The sequence below is a fragment of the Apium graveolens genome, chromosome 11 (assembly GCF_009905375.1).
Source record: "Apium graveolens cultivar Ventura chromosome 11, ASM990537v1, whole genome shotgun sequence".
Taxonomy (NCBI): Eukaryota; Viridiplantae; Streptophyta; class Magnoliopsida; order Apiales; family Apiaceae; genus Apium; species Apium graveolens.
In genome coordinates, this window is record NC_133657.1 from 142,079,085 (window position 1) to 142,085,390 (window position 6,306).

Genomic DNA, 6,306 nt, shown 5'->3' on the forward strand with positions numbered 1-6,306 from the left:
TTTACAGTAGGTGCTGATGGTTGAGTGGTATGTGCTGATGTTTATGATTGCTGTGGTTGAGTGATGGTTGGTTCTGGTGACTGTTGTGTGTTGGTGGGTTGGACATCAGGATATAGAAATGAATAGGTAGCAGCATCAGCATTTACCAGAGCTTGCTTTACTGATAAAGGGATTTGTAAAGGTCTCAAAACTCCCTTCTTGTTGTCAGCAGTGAAAAGATCAGTAAAAGCCCTCTTTGCTAACTTATATGAGTTCACCCGCTAGTTTTGGTTCACCTTCTGTACAGTTTTTGTAAATTAACTGACAGAACCTAGCGAAGTAAACTACATTCCTTTCCTCTTTCATTCTATCTCCTATAAAACATAACACAGTCTTTGCATTATCAAAATGAGACTGGTTTAGGAATGCATACCCAATTTATTGTGTCAGAATAGGAATGGCATCAAAATTTGAGCATTTGTTGGCAAACGTCTTCGTGATGCAATCAAAGAAGAAGCTCCATTCCTTTCGAATATATGGGCATTTGAGTTGACCCAACTTAGGCAAACTCCGTTCATACCCAAGATTAGCCATTATTTATTGTAGCAAGGGCTCCTCCACAGCAGAACTGAATTGACAGGATTCAGGTAGGTGTAGAGCTTTACGAACTGCTCCTGGAGTAACAACATACTCAACCTCATTTGATGTAAATACGATGCTTGGAGTCCCATGCTTACCACCATCATCATAATGTCCAGTAACCCAGAATGTCAGAACTTGAGTTCCAGATATACTGGTTGGCTGTGTCAATGTGAACCCAATTTCACTATGAGATAAGAAATCCTAAATAAAATGAAATTCCGAAGGAGCTTCACTCTTAGTGAGAATGGCAACATAGTTGTTGGGGACGAACTTTGCTCCATCAAAGATTATATCCTTGGGTGCCATTGAAAATAGATAAAAAGTTAGAATGCCTGAAAAGTGTTTGATAAAATATCTGTGTTGTAAACCGTCAGAAAATATGAGAGGGTAAGAAAAAGAGAGAGAGTAAATAGAATAGAAATATAAATAAAAGATTTGAAAATCTTTTATCTCTTTTACTTCGACACCCCACGTGACAACCGTTATGGAGAAGTGGAACAGACGGTACACCTGTCAGGTATGTAGCAGTTAAAACAAAAGTTAATGGGCACGGGAAATAAGTAATGATTACTATGCACATTTAGTTTTTCCAAAAAAACTATTCCCACGAAATAAATGATTATGACTGCTTTATCTCACGTAATCCAATATTCTGATAAAATATATCCATTCAAGTATTGACTTAAAAATAAATCAAGTAAATAAATACTGCCACGTATGCATCAGAACTTGATTATTATCATAATTTAAAAGTCATCAGAATATGGCTTCTTTACCCAAAAAGTGAATGTTTATTTCGGTAATACTTTACACAAATACTAATATGGTTCCCTCTAACTTAATCATCAGAACTTCCATCAGAACTTGTCCTCAGAATTTATGCAACTGACACTTAAACTGTTCATCTAAAACAACATTAATCACCACAGTAATTTTCATCATTCATATAGAGTGTAAGTGTGTGCATTAAGCTAAATATCAGACAAAGAGTAAAGTCTGATTCACTTCAGTACATCTTAGAAATAAGGCATAACTAAGAACTTTGTTCAAAATCTGTCATTAGTCTGAAGTCTACTCTAGAATGAGTTCATGCATGAGTCCACCTCAACTGTTTTGTACGCATTTTATGCATCTTTTGAAATTCCTTTTTACAGTGGCTTCTCAGTATAAGTGAGTCACGACTGCTTATCAGAATTTATGCTATTATCAGAGTATTTCTCTAGTAATCAGAGAATGTGAAAAGTCACCAAGAAAATTTTATTTTGCTTTTCTAATGCATATTACTTAATACCAGTAATGCACTTGGGTCTTCCCTTCCACATATATTTTTCTCTAGATCTCAAAGGAGTACCTGATTTTTATTTCTTTTTCTTTTCTTTTTCTTTTGATAAGTGAGGCTTATCAGCACTTAGTACACCCATAAGCTTTACAAACATCAAAACTTAACAGATAAGAAGCACCATTCTAGTTTTTGACTTAGTAATAAGATACACAAAGTAAACCTAACTAAGCTCAATATCAGAATTTGCTTGTGTCAAAAGATTTCCACATAAACAATTACTTCAAACATGGGATATTTAGTATATTAGAGATTACTAGGTCAGTATCTAGCACAGTTATCCTCATTGGAATGAATAGTCACAGAAACATTCATATCACTATCAGAGTTTAGAAATTCACATCAGACAACAATCAACACTTAGGTAAATTTCAATTTAAGCACAGATTACATAAAGAGAGTAATATCTGTAAATACTGATCATAACGTCTGATGTATCAGAACATAAACTAAATAGATTTCGAGAAAGAACCTGAAACCATTCCAAGTACATTTACCAATCTTGTAAAAGTAGCTTCACATAGTGGTTTTGTGAAGATATCTGCTAGTTGTTGATCTGTTGGAACAAAATACAATTCCACTGTACCTTCCATCACATGTTCCCTTATGAAATGGTACCTTATACTGATGTGCTTTGTCATTGAGTGTTGAACTGGATTACCTGTCATAGTAATAGCACTTTGATTATCACAGTAAATAGGGATTTTAGAAAATTCTAACCCATAATCCAGATACTGATTCTTCATCCAAAGAATCTGTGCACAACCGCTTCCTGTAGCAATGTACTCTGCCTCTGCAGTTGATGTGGAAATTGAATTTTGTTTCTTGCTAAACCAAGAAACTAATTTGCCTCCAAGAAATTGGCAGCTTCCACTTGTGCTTTTCCTGTCAATTTTGCACCCTGCAAAATCTACATCTGAGTAACCTATTAGCTTAAAGTCTAATTCCCTAGGATACCACAATCCCAGATCAGCTATACCCTTAAGGTACTTGAAAATTCTTTTCACAGCTGTTAAGTGAGGTTCTCTTGGATCTGCTTGAAATCTTGCACAAAGACAGGTAGCATACATGATATCAGGTCTACTTGCAGTTAGATAGAGTAATGAGCCAATCATACCTCTGTAATCAGTAATATCTACTGATATACCAGTATCCTTATTGTAATAACCCCAATTTTCGGAATCTTTGAAACACTGATGAATAGTGATTTTTCTGATTAAGAAAACTTTTCATGCCACACTATGTAGGAGTTCTTTTAGTGATACTCTGAGATCATATTAGCACTCCATAATGTAAATGAGGGTATGTAAAGATCGTCAGAATTTGAATTCAGACACTTTGATTTTTCCCGAAAATCCACGAGATACCGACATAATTAAGTATAAGGTAACATGATGAAAAAGATTTCAATTCAAGGATTATAAGAGAGGATCATAAAAGGAATATAAAATATTGAGAAAGGTTTAGGGGAACCCAAGTAATGAGATCCCGGATATGATCCCACAAATGATTAGCAAGAACGAATGATAAACGAGTCGTAAAACAATTAAACGATAAGTAATGCAAGAGAGATTAGTGCAAGGATTATGGATGATAATCAAGTAATTAAGCAAGGATTAGCATAAGAAGATGCTTCCACCACCAAGTGATGACAAGTGGCAAATGATGAAGTCACCAAGATGATGTCATGCTTAGTCATACTCCACTCACTTTAATTAACCAACAAATCATCCAAATATCCCATTCACTTCATTTTCCACCACAAAAACATTCAACAAAGAAAACACTCTCCCAAGAACATCTAGGTCTCGGCTTCTTCATATTTTCAAGGAGAAAAAATCCAAAAATCAAGATCCAAGCTTTGTTAATTTGCAAGGTAATTACCCAAGGTCCCTTATGATTAGATAAGCATATCCTAGGAGTTTAAGCTTCTATTTCTTCATTAATCTCTTCTAATAAATCAAGGAAGAAGATGATGAATAGTGTTTTCAAGATTTTTAACTTTATTTTCTTTGATTTCCTTTAAGATCCAAGCATTCCCAAGCTATCTCAAGGCTTCTTAGGGCTTCTTAAGGCTTCCTAGCTACTCTAATCACTCCAAGGAAGGTATAACCCCTCCCAAACCCTAACTTTACTTTGATTATTAGGTTTGGTCTTATTTGTTATGGTTCATGAGAGCATGATTCTTGTATATTTAGAGTTTGGTTGGATTTGTAATGAGTTTGATTTGTAAATCTTGGTTATTGGTTAATGACCTTAAGTATAGTTAGTAGCTCTTGTTGTGATTGAATAAGATGGATAAAACATGAAGTAATGGACTGATTTAATAGGATTTGGATGAATTTTGGTTGTATGGTTGATTTGTGGTTGATTAGAGTAGTTTAAATTTGGTAATCGCGTAAACATAGTCATCGTAATGCCCGATTTACCTTAGACTGTTTTTGTTCTTAACTTCAGGACCCGTGAACTCACTGTAAGATTCTGACCATTGCCATGTTTAGATAGTTCATTTTACGAGCTTCGTTTTGATATGTGGTTCGCTTGAATCCGATGTACGGTTTAGGAGAAACGACCGTTTTAAGTAACGACATTTCGCGAACGAACCATTACCCCTCGCCTTACTTTGAAACCTTGGTTAAGGCCCTTAAATTACTAATTGGAGTATGAAACAATTATTTAAAGTGGATTAGGCAGTTGTTAGAGTACTCGTGAAAGAATCGCCTTAAAATTCTTAATGGTTAATTTATTAAAAATGGTGGAGCTAAGGGTACTCGAACGACTTATGTGATTCGTTAAGCGTAGAAGTGACCATAAACGAACGTTAGGGTTCAATTGGTTAAAGTCTAGTTTCTTAAGCGACCGGGGTTTAATTCCGACTTATGTTGTTGTTTATAGGTTATCGGACCCACTCTAAGCTTAAGTCTATTCGGGAACACTCAGGCAAGTTTTCTACCCGTTATACTGTTGATGTGATGTATATATGTATATGTATTATCTTGTGATAAGTGCATGATTTTTATTAGCAAAGTCTTGTGATATATTGGAGCATGTGATATGATATTTATATGCATGCCTGTTTCGTAATTTTGATATTCTATTATCAATTCAAATGCTTATAAGTTGCATAATACCTATGCTAGAGATAAGAAGTAGTTGCGTATACCCTTAGTATAGGGGACCCAAAGGTGAACATTTTCTAAACCGGGAGTCGATGTTCCCGAGTATTATATATATATATATATTTATATATATATATAGATGTAGTTTTCAAAACTATTAATCGAATAAGGTTTATTCGATAACTTTATTTTATTTAATGGATATTATTTTGAATATTCATTCGAGGACTTATGACTCCGCTTATTTTATTTAATGAATATTATTTTGAATATTCATTCGAGGACTTATGACTCTGCTTATTTTATTAAATAATATTCTTTATTTTATTAAAGAATAATGTTTCGATAATCAAACTTATTTTTGATTATTCAAATAAAGATCGTACTTTCGTATAAGTATATCTTTGGTTATTTATTATTCATTTCAAGTATGAGTTTTAAAACTTCTACTTCAATTATTTTTATAAAGATTATCCTTATGGGAATATCATTTAAATAATAATATTCAGATATCCTCCAACATATCAGGACTGATTTATTTTATTAAATCAGCATTACTCCAAACATTCTCAAAAATGTTTTCGAGTCTTCAAAATGATTTTAAAAGTTATAGTGGATCCCAAAACTCGTTTTCAAATTTAAGATCTTCCTTTCGAAGGGGACTTGAATACTCGCTCAAAAATCTAAGGGATCCGGCTTTGTGGTGTATTTTATATTCGCAACGTGGTTGCTGTTTTGAGAAAACAATTTGATTATTTGCCCAATGTTCGGGAAGTAAGTCCATCTAATTGAGTCGGCATAAGCGACAGGCCGGGGTACTGTCTATGAAGGTGTAAGAGGCTGGGTGACAGTCCATCCACGCGTGAGTGGCCGGGTAACGGTCTAGCGCGAGGTCCTAATGCGTCCAGGGTGATGACCGACGAGGAATTCATCCATCTACGGTAGAAAAGGTTACTTAATGGGTATCTTTGCCTGATAAGCAAGATATCGGGTTTATGCCAAAATTCTTTTCTTTCCAAATTCATTGGATATTGCAACTCTGTTCATACTTTACATGACAGAGGTTTTCAGGAAATGTACGAGAGATATATATGGATATATATATATATATATATATATATATCGGGACTTAATGAAGTATCTCGTAAGTTCATTTCATTCAATAATATTTCAAAGATTGAATCTATTCAAATCTTAACTTGTAGTCTCATCTATGTGATGAACTTT